This window comes from Drosophila miranda, chromosome XR, assembly GCF_003369915.1.
Source record: "Drosophila miranda strain MSH22 chromosome XR, D.miranda_PacBio2.1, whole genome shotgun sequence".
NCBI lineage: Eukaryota > Metazoa > Arthropoda > Insecta > Diptera > Drosophilidae > Drosophila > Drosophila miranda.
Genome location: NC_046674.1, coordinates 38,616,316 through 38,635,870, shown reverse-complemented (window position 1 = coordinate 38,635,870; position 19,555 = coordinate 38,616,316). Strand labels below are relative to the sequence as shown.

The following is a 19,555-nucleotide window of genomic DNA, read 5'->3' as shown; positions in this document are numbered from 1 at the left end:
CCACGAGGAAGATGATCCTCCCAACGACCTTGTTCGCAAAATAGCCAGCGACAGCGAAAGGACGGACAAAGACCTACTTATAGGTTGCGATGCCAACGCCCACCACACCCAATGGGGGAGCACGGACACGAATGTAAGGGGTGAGTCACTGTTCAGCTTCATCCTGAACTCAAATTTATTCATTTGCAATCGGGGTAACGACCCACGTTTATAATTAAAAATCGGCAGGAGGTCATTGACCTCACGCTAGTGTCAAGCAAACTGCTAGACACAATCAAGAGCTGGAGAGTCCTAGGAGACCACTCCTTCTCGGACCACAGGTATATCGAGACGATACTATCCTTCGAGATCCCCAAACCAACCGACTATATCAACCCCAGAAAAGCCAACTGGGAAAAATATAGCACAACCCTGGAGAAACTACTCCCTCCTAACGCCCCTAATTGCCCGAACACGGAAGACAACCTAAGCCGCCTTGTGAACAGGTTTACGGATGCGTGCAACAAAGCCTTCAAGGCAGCATGCCCTTCTACCAGACCAAGGGGGAAAAAGAAACCCCCCTGGTGGTCTAAGCAACTAGACACCCTTCGTAGGACTTGTAGGACTCTATTCAATAGAGCCACAAGAGCTAAGGAGGATACTCACTGGGCAGACTATAAAACCAGTCTAGCACTATACAAAAAGGAAACGAGGAAGGCTAAAAGAGCCTCCTGGCAAAAATTTTGCTCCGAAATCGAGGAAACTTCGGAGGCCGCAAGACTCCGGAAAGTTCTCTCAAAAACTACTCCTTCGGTAGGTTATCTCAAAAAGAATGATGGTACGTGGACCAACTCTAGTGAGGAGTCCCTACACATTCTGCTCGACACGCATTTCCCCGGATGCACAACCACCGAGCCGACACACCTCCAAGGAGAGGGATCGGTAGAATCGATGGACCATATCCTTACAAAACGGAACATAAGTTGGGCAGTAAACAGCTTCAACCCGTTTAAATCGCCAGGCCCGGACCAGGTAATCCCGGCCCAACTTCAGAAGGCCGGGGAAACGGCCATCGACTGGCTACATAGTATCTTCAGGAAGATACTGGCGGTATGTACAATACCGCAAGCATGGCTTAAGGCTAGGATAGTTTTCCTCCCTAAAGCAGGCAAAGCCTCACACTCAACCCCGAAAGACTTTAGACCAATCAGTTTATCGTCTTTCTTACTCAAAACCTTTGAGAGACTTATCGGGTTACAATTACGGACAACCATAAGTCCCCAGCTGTACTCAAGTGCGCAGCATGCCTACCGGAAAGGAAAATCCACGGAAACGGCACTTCATGAAGTGATCTCGAGTGTAGAAAAATCTCTGCATCTCAAAAAATACTCCCTAATAGCTTTTCTCGATATCGAGGGAGCCTTCAACAACATCACACCGGGCGCCATTACAGAAGCCCTGACTGACCTGGGGGTGGACCGTCACTTGGTGATGCTCATTGATCAATTGCTCATACGCAGGACGGTGACATCATCGATGGGATCGTCCACCCAGTCAAGGTATGTCAACAGAGGAACCCCACAAGGGGGAGTTCTGTCTCCTCTTCTGTGGAACATGGCAATCAATAAGATTCTATGCGACCTGGAAGAGGGGGGCTGCAAAGTCGTGGCCTATGCGGACGACATTGCGATTATCTTCTCGGGGAAATACCCCCAAACACTGTGCGACTTAATGACCGCAAAGCTTGCTCGATTGTCCGGATGGACAGAATCGCGCGGATTGGGACTAAATCCCTCGAAAACGGAACTCGTGTTATTTACAAAAAAATACAAGGTCCCGGCCCTCAACCACCCAATACTAAATGGATACAGGCTCTCCTTCAGCGACAGTGCCAGTTACTTAGGGTTGGTAATTGACAAAAAGCTTAGCTGGAACCTGAATGTCAAGGATAGAGTAAGGAAGGCAACGACAGCACTCTAAACTTGCAAAAAAGCTATCGGCCTAAAGTGGGGCATGAACGCAAGCATAGTCCTATCGACATATCTGGCAATAGTCAGACCTATAATACTCTAAGGACTTACTGTCTGGTGGCCTGCCCTAACAAAAAGGACGATCACCAATCAGCTGGGCAATGTTCAGCGAACAGCCGCCCTCTGCATCAGTGGAGCTCTTCGAACTACACCAAATGATGCGCTAAACGCCATGTTATGCCTCCAGAGCCTTGACCTTGCAGTAAAGGAGCGGGCAGAAATGGCAGCAATACGTCTTAGGGACTCTGAACAATGGGTACCTCAACACATAGGTCACTTATCTTTACTAAATAAAAACAACATGGTCCCAGCAAGAACGGACTATCAAGTTCCAAGGGAGCACACGGAGACTCCATTCAGCACAATTATCCCTCATAGAGACGAATGGCTCGAGGGACTCCCCGGCCCAGACGGGGCCATAAGCATCTTCACGGATGGCTCAAAGCTGGACGGCAGGGTTGGAGGAGGAATCTACTCTGAACAGCTAAACATAAGGCAATCTTTCAGGCTCCCGGATCACTGTAGCGTCTTCCAAGCGGAAGTTACAGCAATCAGGGAGGCTCTGTACTGCCTTCACACGGTTACCACCACGGCAACCAATCTAAACATCTACAGCGATAGCCAAGCTGCGATCAGATCACTTAACGCGATCTCCTCGATCTCGGCTACTGTGGCGAAGTGCCGCAGATCTCTTCACGAGATGGCTCAGCAATTTGCTATCAGCCTTATATGTGTCCCGGGCCACCGGGACATCGAGGGCAACTGCATAGCGGACGAGCTGGCCAGATCTGGTACTACGACCCCCCTTCTCCAAGATAAGGAGGATATTTGTATGCCTATGGCCACCAGCAAGCTCATCATAAAAGAGCAGTACATGCGACTAACAGACAACAAGTGGCAAATAGGGCCACGTTGTCGCACAGCTCGGCAAACATGGCCGACCATAGATAAGAAGCGCACCGCCGAGCTCTGCAAACTAGGCAGGGAAAGGTGCAGCGCGGTCATACGTTCCCTCACAGGACACTGGCTAGTAGGCACCCACGCAAGTAGGCTGGGTGCCCCATACAATGATTTCTGCCGCAGCTGCAGAGACGAGGACGAGACAGTGGAACACCTGCTCTGTGCCTGTCCAGCGCTTAGCAGAAGGAGGCTGCATCACTTGGGCTCCGCCTTTCTGAACGACATCTCGGAGATGTCCACGCTGTGTCCCAGAAAGATCGCAAACTTTATAAGAGCATCCGGATGGAACAACTGTTGACATGAAATCTCACTGCAGGGAGGGAATGATCCCAAGCGGTATCACATCGGCCGAAACCGGCCTGAGTGTGCCGGGCTCCGAGCGAGCCTGGCAGCCGGCTCTACCTAACCTAACCTAACCTATGGTCATTGCTGCTATTTCCTGATTCTGAATTAAAATTTTTACAAAATTATTTCGTTGGAAAAACAAATAAAAAAGTTTCCACAATTAGAACAAATTGGTGGTTGTTTAAAACTGCTTACGATCGTATGCCGTGGGATAATCAAACCATCGTTATTCGTGCTGATTAAGTTTCTGTTGGCCAACACGCGGGGAGACTTAGTGTACCTATGTACACTCGATAAGGTTTCCCCTTGTGTGACATTGTGTTGCATGAACCCACAATTCGCCGCTTTGTGTTTTGGAAACGCATTGTTACAGTATCCCATTTTGTTCTGCCGTGGGAAAGATGGACATCATTTCAACATTAAAATAATATATATACAACAAATGGTAATTGTATAATATATTTAATTTTAAATGAGAAAAATTTCTTCTTAAGATTTAATTTATTTCTCATGTGCACAAATACACAGAAGAAGTATTATTATGCTGAAAGCACAAAATAACGCATTGGGATTAAGCTCTCTTGAAATTTATGAGCACAGTATGCCTTCGCGACAGGTCTTTTAATTGTCATTTCTTAACGAGTTGGCCTTCTATTATGTTTTTGGCCCTCTACAAGTCTTGCGATTTCCTCATTGTTTTCTTGATCTTTATAGATTTTGTCATCTGTCCACTCATTTTTGGGAAGAACATTCATTAATTAAATGTCAATTATGTTTTCTTTAGCATCAGACTGTGAACATTGTCTACATTCAGATTCACAAGGACAACGTGACAGTTCGTTAGCATTTCCTTGTAATCCTCCTATTCTGCGCTCGATAGTGAAGTCATACTTTTGCAACCGCTCTATCGGACGAGCTGTCCTTCTGGATCCTTGAACTGTAGAAGCCATCGACGCCCTGCCTGATCAGTTCGCAGATGAAATTGTTTGGCTTTCCCACGATTGCCAATAGTTCTCTTCTCATGACACAGCAGTTTCTTTCGGGATTTGACAAAACCTTGCTGTGATAGGCAATCACTCTCTCTTGTCTCTCAATTACTTGGCACATTAATGTGCCACTCGCATCTGTATCTAACATGAATTTTTCGCCCAGTACCGGATAAGCCAGGATCGGCGCTGAATACAGGAGAACTTTTAATTGTTGGAAAGCTTTTTCTTCTTTCTCTGTCCATTCGTAACACTAATTTTTTTCTTGTCAGTTCATTTTGGCTGTCTGCCACATTTCTTTGGATTTAGTTGTACTTCAGCTTTCTCGATCCATTTACATACTTCCTGTAGCTTTTTTAAATGGTCGTCGAAATCATTTCCCAACACAATAATGTCATTTAGGTAGACTAGGCAGGTCTTCCAATGTAGTCCATTTTGCACTCGTTTTATTAATCGTTCAAAAGTAGGCGAATCATTATAGAGACCGAAAGGCATTACTAAGAATTGCCATAGCCCATCACCAATAGTGAACGTAACTTTTTCTCAATCTTCGTTAGCCATATCCACTTGAAAATATATGCTTCGTAAGTCCAAAGTCGAAAACCAAATCGTGCCAGCTAGGGAATCTAGGAATTCGTCTATTCTTAGAAGAGGTTAACTATCCTTTTTTTTACATCATTTAACTTCCAATAATCTACGAAAAATCGTGTACTGACATCTTTCTTTTTCTTTAGTGGAGAGCTCCATGGGCTAATAGACGATTATATTATTCCACTACGTTCCATTTCTAATTTTAACTTTCTTGCTTCGTCCCTCTTAGCCAGTGGAACCCTACGTGGCAGATACAGAATTGGTCCTGTAGTTCCTGTGCCAGTAGTCCTTCCTGCTACCTTATTAAATGCAAACATTTTTTCAACAATGAAGAAGCTTTTATCTTTTGACTTGTTAATAGTAGACAAACCTATATTTTTGTGACTGTAATCCTTCTAAGGCTCAGGTTCCACACGATAACTATTCATTTGAGATTCATTTCTTTCGCAATCTATAACCATCGTAACCTCTTGAAACTGCCAAAAATTCTGTCTCCCTTCTGGATAATTTGATTCGTTCTAGTTGGGTTTAAGAACCTTAATGGAATCTGTCATTCTTCGGTAGCGTTTACAAGGGTTTTTCACAACAAAATGTTTTTCTTTTCCAAAGGGTTCGACAACCAACAACTTCTCATCTTCCTTCCGGCATAACCTAATCCACACTATAGTTTCCATATTGGGCGGCCCTACGATGCATAACTATTCCTAGTTGTCGTCTCTACTTCCACTTATAGGCAATTCTACATTTCCATATTTTAGAATTATTTTTTTAAATCTATTGTAAAGTCATAAAGGATAATGATGTCGATAATGTCCACTCCGATAAAATCTGTGCCGATTCGTTCTAATTTAAAAAATCTATCTCGGGGATCTCTACCAAACTTTTTCCTAAGCCCTTGTTCCTGTAATAATTCCCCCTCCATAGACCAGGATCTCGGTATTTTTTGTCTATCGATAAATTGTCTCGCCATATGACCCCTTTGGTTGCAAATGAAGCATCTTCCGTTGAATACTCCTTGTCCTTGGGTTCTTGTCGGTAGACTATTATTATTCACCTCAGCATTTACAGTATGCACTTTTGGTGATAGAGATCATATTAAAAGCGATGTTTCATAGGTCAATGCTTGACTGACCGCTTCCTCGTACGTTTTTTCCATCAGAACCATTGCGCAGCGTGTGTCTAAGTCCCGTGAGAATCGCTCTATGCCTGTCGCGAAATCTTAAAGGGACTCCGCGTAACATTGTACCCTGCCCTTCAACTCCAAGCGATGAATTTCCGGCATGTGGTTACCTCCATATCGACACTCCAGGGCACGCTTAACAGCCTCGTAATTCAATTTATCTGCGCCGGAAATCAATTGTAGCAACTCAGCAGCAGTACCCTTCAAGGAAAGCACAAAAGCGGCCAGGCGGTCAGCTTCCGTCCAATTATTCCAATTATTCGAATTGTGTCACGAAAACGCTATATTTTGTTGTGCCATTAAAACTAAGTGTAGCCAATTTCGGGTTGGCTGTTTTCATGTTGTTGACAGGAACACCCAAATCCAATTGACGGAATCTTGCCGATTTCTCTCATCAAGACGTGTGATCTCTTCATCCAGACGCTGAACTGTTTGAGTTTTCCTGGAGTTTCTTGTCAACGCTGGCCCACTTCTCTGCCATCTGTTTTGTCATAGCTTCTTATTTCTGTGATTGAACTTCACCTTGATCCTTCACTTGCTTTATTGCTGTTAGTGTTGGTCACCTTGACCCTTAATCGTCTCGTCTTGATCTTTAATATGCAGCATCATCTGTTGTTGTTGGTCATTGTCCGCCACCGGCTGATTCTTCTCCACTGGCGACCTGGCGCCTTGATTATCCAAGAACTCATAACCCTCTACATTAAGGTCTGCTCTCTCCATTGCAGCTTTTAACCGCAGCTGCAGCTTGGTTTTCAAGCCGCTCGGTAACTGCTCAACTGTTAAAATTTAAGCTCTCCGTATTTAACCATTCTCGATTTTGACACTTCTGACACCAGTTGTTACGTTTCTATAGTTCGTATTCCGGATAGAGGAACGGAGACAGAGAGATAGTTTATACTTAAACAAAGAGACTTTATTTCCAAAAGAATTTGTGTGTTGTTCCAAACAATATAATCCGGCATGACGATACTCAGCCTACCTAATCTCCATTCGTTACAATACTTTATGGGGTCGGAAACGCTTCCTTCTGGGCGTTACACACATCCATTTTCTCCACAAATGTAATATACCCCTATACTATTCGAGTACCGGATATAAGAACGGAGGAGGTTCAACTAAATATTAATACAATTTGTTTTATGAGCTAATACACATATGTAAAAATACCTAATGTATTTCATTCATTAGAATAATTGTCATTAGGGTATTCAGCGTGCGTCGTGTCAATAAGCAAAGTCTTTTGAAGTACGTATGCATGCATGTACATACATATGTGTGTGTGCACAGCACAGCGAATTTAAGCAGAATAAGAAATTAAATATGATTACATTGAATATAAATATTTTATTATTTAACCAGTCAATGGCAAAATGATTTTCGAAAAAGAAGAAATTTTATAAACAGGTTTCGTTTCGGAAATGGGCTGCATGGACAAAAACACACTCATATGTACGTGCTCATTCCGTTTTACATCTGGGTGCTCTATCGACTTTGTGCGATCGAGACAGCGCTGATTTCGTCGATTAAAAAAACCCGGATTTCTTAAAAAATTATTTTTTGTTTTTATTTTACTTTTAGAGTAAAAATTAATATTTGGTAAGTTCTCCTTATTGTTTATATATTATTACTTTTTTTAATTTATATTACTATATTTATATATTTTCTTTGGTCAGTCAGTGTGAGCTTATGATTTACATATGTAAACTATACAATATATTTTACACGTAAATACGTGAGCGGCGGAATTGGTTTCAGAGACGATAGCTGTCGTATGGTCTGTTTTTCTCTGTCTTTTGGTACAGCCGTTCCCAAAAGGGAGGAATTGATTTCAAACCGCTAACTAGCTCATTTTGCTCGAACTTTTAATGATCTGTTCTATATTCGACAGTCTAGTAGATATGGATAGATAGATGGTTTTCTACGATCCTTCGTTTTGTCGTTTCTTTGAAATTGTGGATGCTAAAGAATTTTCTTCTTTGTGCGCGTGCGGAAAAGAGCGGGACGAAATACTGAAATACACTAGTTACAGTATGATACAATTTGGTTTCTCTAGTTAGTTCCCGAAATCTAGGCGCTCATCAGGACGGACAGACACACATGGCTATATCGAAGCGGAAACGCTTCCTTCTGGGTATTGCACACATCCGCATCCGCCACAAAACTAATATAGCCCTATATATCCTCAGCATAAGCCGCGAATTACTCGGAACTGTCCAAAGTAATAAAGTCTCCATTTGATGATTCCGTTGGCTCAGTCTCCTGACTTTAAAGGGTATTGAGAATTTTTGGCTGATATTGGATCAAAACATTATAAAACGTTAAAAATTGGTTAACAACAGTATGTGCAGAGGAGTGGGGGAAAATTATGCGATAAATCACAGGAAAGTTAGTCGACTCGATGCAAAATATTTTAAAAATGGCTATAAACAATAAGTAGAGCTTACCAAATATTAATTTTTATTTTAAAAGAAAAATAAAAACGAGATCTAACGTTGTAAGTTTCTGCTGCGACCGCAACTCTACATTTATACCCGATACATATGTACATACATATGTACATACAGTCAGCACAACATTTATTCGGACACTCGTCTATATCAACTTTCTTTATAAATAACTTAAAAAGTATTTAAGTTTGAAACAAAATTTTTATTTCATTATGAACATGGATATTACTACTACTAATTTCAAATCTAAAAACATAAAAAACCTTCTTTGGAATATCAAAAAAAATTAAAAGTATCAAAAAGGCCACTTTTTTACGCACAACAATTATTCGGACACTTTTTATTTTGTACGAAAAAAACTTATTGTCCCCAATTTTTTCTGATTTCAATATTTTGTGGGGCCGCCCTTAGCTTCAATAACAGCTTTTAGACGTCGGGGCATACTTTTTACCAAATGATTGGTTTCATTGGGATTAATTTTCTCCCATTCCGTCATCAGAGCCGTTTTAAGGATTTCCTTGGAGGAAATTTTATGTTTCCTAATTTTTTTTTCTAGCAAATCCCAAACATGCTTTATGGGGTTCAGATCTGGTGACTGCGGCGGCGTTTTTAACTGCTTGCACTGATACAACAGCCATTCTTGAACCAAAAACGAGGTATTTTTGGGGTCATCGTCTTGTTGAAACAAGAAATTCATCGCTTCAAGACCCAATTTTTCGACACTCGCCATTGAATTGTCAGTCAAAATTTTCTTGTAGATGTGTTTGTCCATCTTGGTCTTAATAAACACCATTTGCCCAGGTCCAGCTGCTGCTTACACCCCAAACCATTACATTTCCACCGCCGGCGGTGTATAGCAGCAGCTGGACCTGGGCAAATGGTGTTTATTGAGACCAAGATGGACAAACACATCTACAAGAAAATTTTGACTGACAATTCAATGGCGAGTGTCGAAAAATTGGGTCTTGAAGCGATGAATTTCTTGTTTCAACAAGACGATGACCCCAAAAATACCTCGTTTTTGGTTCAAGAATGGCTGTTGTATCAGTGCAAGCAGTTAAAAACGCCGCCGCAGTCACCAGATCTGAACCCCATAAAGCATGTTTGGGATTTGCTAGAAAAAAAAATTAGGAAACATAAAATTTCCTCCAAGGAAATCCTTAAAACGGCTCTGATGACGGAATGGGAGAAAATTAATCCCAATGAAACCAATCATTTGGTAAAAAGTATGCCCCGACGTCTAAAAGCTGTTATTGAAGCTAAGGGCGGCCCCACAAAATATTGAAATCAGAAAAAATTGGGGACAATAAGTTTTTTTCGTACAAAATAAAAAGTGTCCGAATAATTGTTGTGCGTAAAAAAGTGGCCTTTTTGATACTTTTAATTTTTTTTGATATTCCAAAGAAGGTTTTTTATGTTTTTAGATTTGAAATTAATAGTAGTAATATCCATGTTCATAATGAAATAAAAATTTTTTTTTTTAAACTTAAATACTTTTCAAGTTATTTATAAAGAAAGTTGATATAGACGAGTGTCCGAATAAATGTTGTGCTGACTGTAGTCAGTATGGCTACATTGAGCGGCAAAGAGTGCGTGCGGGAGACAGAAAACGTGTCTGAACATGTCGTCAGGCGCGGTGTATCCACTGCAAATTGATTTGTTACTGTTTGCGATCTGATCCAGATTCGGCAATCTGGTAGATATGGTCATTCTTTATGATTGTGCGTTAGTTTAGTTTTCTAGTATCTTTAATATTGTGGATGCCACAGATTTTCGTCCTTTGTAGGGCGGAAGTGGGCGGGGCAAAGTTTTGAAATATACTTGTAACAGTGACATATTACAGAAGTCTGGATATAAAATGTCGTTGCTCTAGTTTTGAATAATCTCTGAGCACTAGGCGCTCATAGGGACGGACAGGCGGACAGACAGACATGGCTCAATCGGCTCGGCTATTGATGCTGATCAAGAATATACATACATATATACTTTATGGGGACGGAAACGCTTCCTTCTGGACGTTACACACATCCATTTTGAGTATCGGGTATAAAAATAATTTTTTAAACAGTCCGGTTCAAATAAGCTGTGTGTTGGAGAAAGGCAGTATTTTTATTTTTAAATGTTAAAACTGTATTAAAAAAATGTTGAAACATACACTAGTCGGCATAATTATTTTGACGAAGTAAAAATCGTGTATTTTTTAGCATAACTTTTTTGTGACTTTATTAAGAATTTTTGATTTATTTTTCTTTTAAATATATAACTAACAGAAACTTAAAAATAAGGAAACAAATATATTTTCATTCAAACTTTAAAAGATTTGAATTAATAAGTAATTTCACAGTATGGCAAAAGTATTTTGACAAGATTGTTTAATTTAAATAACAAAGTTTAAACTTTACAAAAGTGAATGAACTAAGCAAAATTTAATAAAATATGTATCCTCCTTTAGCTTCCATAACTTTTTAGAGTCGCCGTGTTACAGAATCCACTAAATTTTGAAGGATCTCCGGAGATACCGCTTGCCAAAGGGAAGTGAGCTCAGAAATTGTCTTTTCTCTCGTATTGTTGAACGAAACTGTTCTTTTGCGTTTTAAAACAAACCAGACGTTTTCAATAATATTCAAATCTGGACTTTGAGGAGGCCAGTTCAATGTGGTAACACCAACATCCCTCAAAAATGTGGTAATCATATCCTGTTGCAGGATTAATGACTCTCCAATCAGCCTATTACCGGAGGGGAATGCGTTTTCATGTAGGGTGTATAAATAATTGCCCTGGTTCATTGAGCCGGTGATAGGAATAAAGTCTCCTAGCCCACTGTATGCAACACATCCCCAAAACATGACAGAGCCTCCGCCACGGATCACTTTTTTACAAACCGTTTACTTTTTCTTTGCTTTGTTGGCATTCTTATGAAAACTTTAGTTTTTATGAGTTATACTCAAATGAGCTTTTATCAGTCCACAAAACGCTTCTCCAGAACTTCTTTGGCTTATGCACATACTCCTTTGCAAAGGCCAGTCTTTTTATTTTGTTTGCCTTTGTCATAAACGGCACGTCCTTGGATTTAGAGGTATTAAAATGTCATTCCTTTAAACGTCGTCAGGCTGCGTTAACTGATTGGGTTCTCTGCGTTCAAGTGGAAGAAGTGTGAAGCAATTTGAGGCTTCAGAAACACATTTTTTGTAAATGCGCGTAGAAGGACTCGGACATCAGTTGGAGTTGTTTTACGCTTGGCGCATGATCTGGTGAAATTTCTGAAACCATTATGTTTTTTAAACTTATTAAATTTATAGTGAACAGTTTCGTTCAACAATACGAGAGAAAAGACAATTTCTGAACTCACTTCCCTTTGGCAAGCGGTATCTCCGGAGATCCTTCAAAATTTAGTGGATTCTGTAACACGGCGACTCTAAGAAGTTATTGAAGCTAAAGGAGGATATATATTTTATTAAAATTTGCTTAATTCATTCACTTTTGTAAAGTTTAAACTTTGTTATTTAAATTAAACAATCTTGTCAAAATACTTATGCCATACTGTGAAATTACTTATTAATTAAAATCTTTTAAAGTTTGAATGAAAATATATTTGTTTCCTTATTTTTAAGTTTCTATTAGTTATATATTTAAAAGAAAAAATAAATCAAAAATTCTTAATAAAGTCACAAAAATGTTATGCTAAAAAATACACGATTTATACTTCGTCAAAATAATTATGCCGACTAGTGTATATATTTTGTGTTGCTTCAACTTTTATGTACTTATGTGTAGTATGTACCAATATGGAATCGTCAACCTTGACCTAATTGCAGAAGAAATTTAAAAAATTTGTATTCAATTCTATACATATTTACATATGTACGTAATTATTGGGGAAACGTACATTTATTTTAAAGAAATAAAAGGACTGGAAAAAATATAATAAATGCATGTTGTATACCTCATAACGTATATGTTTGCATATATACATACATATTATGCGCACAGATATACATATACATACATATGTATAAAGAAGCATCAATTTTTTCAATTAATTCGATTGGTTTCATTTTTATCTTTAATATACACACAAAATCCATAGAAGTTAATACATACATATCATATGCATGAACACATGCCCAAACGAAATATTTATCAAAGCAACAAACATGAATTCTCATTCATTATTCAAAATGAGTTCGGAGAGCGGCTGTTGAAAATTTCAGACGAAAATTTACATCAATCTTTGTTTATTTATGATTGAGAGGAATTCTAATATTTTATCACTTTTCAAAACATACGTATGAATATGTATTGCTTCTCACACATCGACATGTGGTATGTACAATAATATGTACATATGTACGTACTAATGTTAAGTGGTTTTTTATGCACTTTAAAACTGTTATGAAGATGTATTTATGTATTAAAGAGCACACAATTGGATTACCAATATGTAAAATCAATTCCCAGCTGGCTGCTCAGAAAAACATTTAATATTCACATTTAACTGTGTTTTTTATAAAGTTAAAAATGATTATTTTATTTACAGGAAAAAAAAGTTTGCAAAAATAGTAAGCCCGTTTTTTAACTAAAATTTATCGACTGCACACGTAACTAATTCTACTACGAAATACGCTGAATCACATAATTACATATATGGTATTCTTGAAAGAGATGTTCACTGTTTGAGCCTAATACTGAGACACGATACATATATCGTTGGTATAAATGGGTTGATTTTCGTGGGAAACGATAAAACGGTTTTGAGCATGCCCTGCCATTTTACTGTTTCCTGTTTGTTAACAAATTTAAAATTGTTAACAACTTAAATATTGCACTACACTTAAATTGACTAGAAATAATAAGCTGGAGGAGAACAGCGGGCTACCATCAAAATTTAAGAACGCAGGAAGGCACCAAGGCACGTTAAAACCCATCGCCTGCCACGAAGTTCGCTCTGCGGCCCTCTATATGAAGACGGTAGCTGACCTAAATGAGGTCTATGCAGGGGGGCCAAAACTTGGGTCTTGGCGAAGCCTGCAGAGCCGCAGAAGATCCTGAGGTTACTGCAGGTCTGCAATTCTCACCTTACTACAGTTGAATGGAAGGTGGCCAAGGTAGAGGATATTACAGGGCTGAGAGGCCAGTTCATCATCGTCCTGAATGAGGAGAACTAGTGGATTATGGCTACAAGGTGATCATATCATATCCGGAGCTCCCAAAGATTCCGATGGGGGAGGACCCGAATGTGGAGGCCAACCCGGGAGCGTCGAACATAGCGTCTGTGGTGGCGGACAACATCCTGGACGACTACGAGTCCGACGAGAGCAACCTAGCCTAGACCTAGGAGTCTCAGACTTATCAGAGTCGGGGAGGCGTTAGAGTGCCCCGATAGCGACCCAGAGAAAACAATAGTGGAGTTGAACCGCTGGCATGTCACTGACCACAGGTACGTGGAAACTGTATTCACTTTCTCCTTTCCAAGTCCAGTTCAATTGTGTAACCTCAATCAACTTGGCCGTATTGTCCCCGAACTCCCCCCTGAAAAGGAAATTCAAGAATTCCACGACCCGTCTGGTTAAAGCATTTACCGAGGGCTGCAGCAGGGCACTTGGTAAATCCTGCCGGCTAATTCTCTCGAAGATAATAATAACCCTGGGTTACGTGAAGAAGCCGAACAGTCTTGTACAATATCCAGCAATGAATCATTAAATCTTCTCCTCAATACCAACTTCCCTAGCTGCGATGAAAACAGACCTAATTACATCGTGCCTCTTATGTTGCCTCAAGTGCTATCCTGAACCGGCTAAGTCATTAGCACATTTCTTGGGCAATCAAATGTAAGCCCTACAACTCTGCAATTACAGATGACATCATCCCTCCCTAACTGATTCATGTTGGACAAAAAGCCATTAATTGGCTAAAAAGGATCTACGGGGGAGTCTTCTCCCACGAGCACATCCCTGACACCTGGCCTCAGACCAAAGTCGTCCTCATTCTTAAGGCAAGCAAGCCCTCATTTACTGCTCCCAAAGATTTCAGACCCATAAGTCTCTAGTCTTTCCTTCTGAAGACAATGGAACGGTTTCTGGGGCTGCATCTTATGGCGAGTATTCCGCATAGTCTAATCTCAGACTCCCAGCATGCCTATCGGTAGGGAAGATCCACCGAAACGGCCCAACACTCGATCACATCGATCATCGAAGCGTCCCTTAACTGAAAAGAGTACATCCTGGTAGCCTTCCTCGACAAAAACGGTGCACTGACAGACTTGGAGATTGATTCCCGAACTGCAAGCCTAATCGATCGACTGTAGATGTATCACTTCTTTATTTTCTGTATGATTAGTTAGCGGACAGGGGTACTGTTGGGACAAGGGGCCCCGTGGACTGCGGTACTACGGCAAAGCATCCCTTCTCTAAAGGGACTTAAGCGTTAGCGTCATGCCAGAGGTCTCGTGGCCGAAGCGCTTGAGGTAGCCGAGGTCGCAGCCATCCGCTCAGTGCCTGGGTGAGGTAGAAATCCAGCTGGCCGTGCTTCCTTTTTACCCAGCAGGCAATGCTTGGGATGAGAGTGTGGGCCCATCCGCCTTTGGTTGAGTGTCTGCCATCTGTCCATGCTGGTCTTTCTGGCGCCTCCCTGAGTGGATCTTGCTCGGCATTGACTAACGCTGCTTCGTCCGAGATGGTACGGAACGAGCACGCGATCCTGATAGTGCACAATCTATAAGTTGCCTTCTCTCCTCGCATATAGGTCTTCACCTTCGCGGCTTCGCCCACACTGGTTTTTTTTTTTTTTTATATTCATATACTTATTTATTTGCTCTATAATATATACTATACAATTTATATTTAACTTAATTTAACGGACAAGAGTATGTTGGGACTAGGGCCCCCGCGGACTGCGGTACTGCCGCAAAGCATTGCTTCGCAGTGGCGTGGACACCTACTCCGTCTGCTCCTTCCGCCTTCTCTCCAAGGACCTAAGCGTTCGCATCACGCTAGAGGCGAACTCCGCGGCCGCTTCCCACACCTTCGGGTCTGCCAGCATCAGCGGCACCAGAGTCTCGGTGCTGACCCTAGACCCTGCTGCTGTCTCCAATGTCTGACGCTCGAGGTCAAACCTGTGGCAGTCGAAGAGGACGTGGCGAGCGTCCTCCTCTATGCCTGTGCCACACTCGGGGCACCAGTCCTCTGTCTCGTGGCCGAAGCGTTTGAGGTAGCCGCGGAAGCAGCCATGTCCGCTCAGTGCCTGGGTAAGGTAGAAATCCACCTGGCCGTGCTTCCTCTCAACCCAGCATGCTATGCTTGGGATGAGGGTGTGGGTCCATCGGCCTTTGGGTGAGTGGTCCCATCGAGTCTGCCATCTGTCTATGCTGGTCCTTCTGGCGGCGTCCTTAATTACTGCTTTGGAGCGTACCTCGGCTGCACTGTCCGTCATGGCATCATGGATCTCCTTCCTCTCCCTTATCAGCTCCCTGAGCGGAACTTGCCCGGCAATGACTAACGCGGCTTCGTCTGAGATGGTCCGGAACGAGCACCCGACCCTAATGGCGCACAGTCTGTACGTTGCCTCCACTCCTCGCATGTAGCTCCTCACCTTCGCGGCTTCTGCCCACACCGGTGCGGCGTAGACGTCACGACGCTCGTCAGCAGTTTCCTCGTTGCCTGCTTTGGCCCTCTGGTGTTTAGAAGCATCCTGGATAGCGCTCCCGCGGTCCCACCGGCCTTCGTGTGGACGTATTCCAGATGCTCTTTGAAGGACAGGCGCGTGTCGATGAGGACTCCAAGGTACTTGATGGACCTCTGCGATTCGATCGCGGTCTCGACCACTTTACGGCTGGATATCAGGACCGCCTCCGTTTTTTGGGCCGCCAGCTCCAGCCCCGCGGCGGCTAGCCACGCCTCGATGGCTTGTATGGCGCCGTTGGCAAGCTCCTCCACTGCGGCAAGTTCCTTCGCTACCGCCACTATTGCGACGTCGTCAGCGAAACCCACCAGGTTAGTGTTGGCTGGCATCGGGAGCCGTAGGACCCCGTCGTACATGGCGTTCCAGAGCAGAGGTCCCAAAACGGAGCCCTGCGGGACTCCGGCTGAGACTTCGTATCCCCTAGAGCCCTGACATGTGTCCATTGTCAGCACCCTATTGCTGAAATAGCTGCGCGCTATATTCAGTAGGTAGCCCGGGATGTTGAAGGACCTCAGTGCCTCCAGCGTCCGGGTCCAGTCGGCCGAGTTGAAGGCGTTCCTTATATCCAGTGTCACCACCAGACAATAGGACTTGTTTCCGCCTCTCCACTTAGTCCCAGCAATGGCTTCCTCCGCCGTTTGTACGACCCTCAAGATGGCGTCCAGCGTCGACCTCCCTTTCCTGAACCCGTATTGGTTCTGGGAGAGACCACCTGCTGCTTCGATGGCTGCGCTCAGCCTCGCACCGATCACCCTTTCGAAGACTTTTCCCATGGAGTCCAGAAGGCAGATGGGCCTGTAGGAAGAGGCCACCCCTGGCGGCTTGCCCGGCTTGGTTAATAGTAGCAGCCGTTGCCTTTTCCAACTCTCGGGGAACGTCCCCTCCTGGAGGCATTTGTTGAAAAGGCCCGCAACTTCCCTCGGGAGTAGAAGAAGTGCCAGCTTCAACGCGCTGTTGGGGATCGCATCCGGACCCGGAGCCTTCCTAGGTATCAGGTTTCTGCCTGCCTGCAACACCTCGGCTTCCGTAACCTCGCAGATGTCGCTCGGGCTATGCTCGAACCGCAGGGAGCTAGGGATCTGCCGTCCTCGAGGAAACAGTGCCCTGACTATACCCTCCAGTGCCTCTGGATCTGTTGGAGCTTTACTGCCCGCGTTCAGCCTCTTCACCACCATCCTGTACGCGCCTCCCCAGGGGTCCTCTTCGGCGGCATCACACAGCTTAAGGAAGCATTCGCTCTTGCTGTTCCTTATGGCGGTCTTCAGATCCTTCCTCGCCGCTGTGTAGGTCTCGCTGCATCGGGCCAAGCGCGGTGTGCCTCTGGCTCGCTGGAGCAGCCTTCTGGCCCGGTGGCAGGTTCTACGGAGAACCGCAATCGCTTCGCTCCACCAGAAAACTGGATCCTTGTGCTTCCGGAACGTCCCTCTCGGTAGCATGCTCTGGTCGCAGGTGCCTTCAAGTGCGTCCGCCAATTTGGTCGCCATATCGTTGGCTCCGTCTGCATCGTTTGCAGAGTAGCTCTCAAGGGCGCTTGCGAAGGCTTGGGCCCTCAGCGTGTCCTGGCGGTACGCCTTCCCATGCCGGAACGGGGTATCTCTCGATCGGGCAAGGGTGCCCAGGGTGCATAGTATGGCCTCGTGGTCGCTGGCAGTATATACGTCGCTGATCCTCCATCGGGCGTGCCGGGCCAGCGCGCTGCTGGCATAGGTGAGATCGATGATCGACCCTACACCTGCCCTGCTGAAAGTTTGTTGGGACCCTTCGTTCAGAAGGACGACGTCCAGAGAGGCAAAAGCCTCTAACACCGTGCGGCCTCTGGCGTTTGTACGGGAGGACCCCCATTCCAGGGCCCAGGCGTTGAAGTCGCCTCCGACTACGACGTTGTTCCGTCCTCGCAGATCGCAGCTCAGCTCGTCCATAATGCGGTTGAAAGTCTCCAGTGAGAGGCTGGGTGCCAGGTAGCAGCTGTAGAACCATATGCCGCCTACATACCCTTGGACGAACCCGTCTGCCGACTTGGTGTCGCGCAATTGTGGCGCGTCGACGCCACAGAGCCACAGGGCCGCTTTGCCAGTAAGGTCCGTGGCCCAATCGCTGCTGCTGCCCACCTTATGTGGTTCGCTGAGGAGTGCCACCTCAGAGCCAAGCTCGCGCACCGCCTGCGTCAGGAGATCCTGTGCGGCCCTGCAGTGATTCAGGTTGAGTTGAATCTGCATGTCGTCCTGGTTTTGCCGACCCCGCTTCGCGTGGCTGGGCAGTTTTTAGTGCCTGCCTGGTGCGTGACCTCCTTCTTTCCAGCTGCTGAGCAGATGAAGCACGCAGGCTCTTTTTTGCATTCGGCAACTTTGTGCCCTTTCTCCCCGCATTTGATGCAGCAGCCACTCCTGTCCACTGTCTCTTGCAGTTCCGTGCGATATGCCCGGGTTCCAGGCATCGGTAGCACCTTGGGAGTCCATCTCTTTCCCGGATCCTACATATGGTCCAGCCGATCCTCACCTTGCCGCCTTTTAGGACCGCTTGGCCCAGGGAGAAGGGCAAGCTGACCACCGCCAGCTGGGACTCCGCGTATCCGCGGCGCAGACTGCGGACTCTTACTCGACCCTCGTCAATGTTGAATTGGCGAGTTAGAGCGGCACAGATCTCCTGCTCCGTCGCGAGAGAGTCGATGTCCCGTATCTCCAATATGACCACCTTCGAGTCTTCCGTCATTGCGCGCACAGACGCTCCATCGCCGAGGACACGTGCGATGCTGGCTTTCATGCCCTCAGCACTCTCCACGCTGTCTTTTGCCACCTCCAGCAGAAGGTTGCCGTTTATGGTGCGGCGTACCTTGGAGACGCAGCTTCCCAGGTCGGAAAGCTGGTTGTCGTGTCGTCTGGTGACCATTGCCAGAACCTCGCTGTACGACTTCCCGGGGGCCTGAACTATGACCGCGTCTGGGCGAGCGCGGCGAGCTGCTCTCGGCCTCTTGGCCACCACGCTCCATTCGCTGTCCGGGATTCCGGGGCTCTTGGGCTGCCTCAAGGCGCTGGTCGTCGCCACGTCTCCGTGTGGCCGCAACGGGGCCTTTTTAAGGGTCCTCTTGGTTGCGATAGCTCCTTTTCGCTGCCTTGGGCGCGTAGGTGGGGTTCCCGGCTCCCCCATTGGACCTTCGGCCACGGATGGCTGGCTAAGCTTACGCCACGGTTCGGTTTGCGCTGCGGCATCTCTCCTCCAGACGGTCGTTGTCTGCTGCTCCTTGTCTGAACTCCGCGTGCTCTGTGAGCATTTCGGGCACAGGCCTTGGGCGTCGGAGCCTTCCTGCAGCGCGCTTCTACCCTCTGGTGGCCATGTTGATGTGGCGCGTATTTTTGTCCATCA

At 44.8% G+C, this 19,555-nt stretch overlaps 1 protein-coding gene across 3 annotated transcripts in view; it reads right to left on the bottom strand.

The window, feature by feature from the left end:
• LOC117186785 (BTB/POZ domain-containing protein 7-like) overlaps positions 1-13,094 on the bottom strand; it is a 47,492-nt gene extending 34,398 nt beyond the window's left edge. For all 3 annotated transcript variants that reach the window (XM_033388043.1, XM_033388045.1, XM_033388044.1), the window contains exon 1: positions 12,954-13,094. The gene's annotated coding sequence lies outside the window, so the exon portion shown is untranslated. The remainder of the gene's footprint in view (positions 1-12,953) is intronic.
• Positions 13,095-19,555: the final 6,461 nt, after the last annotated feature.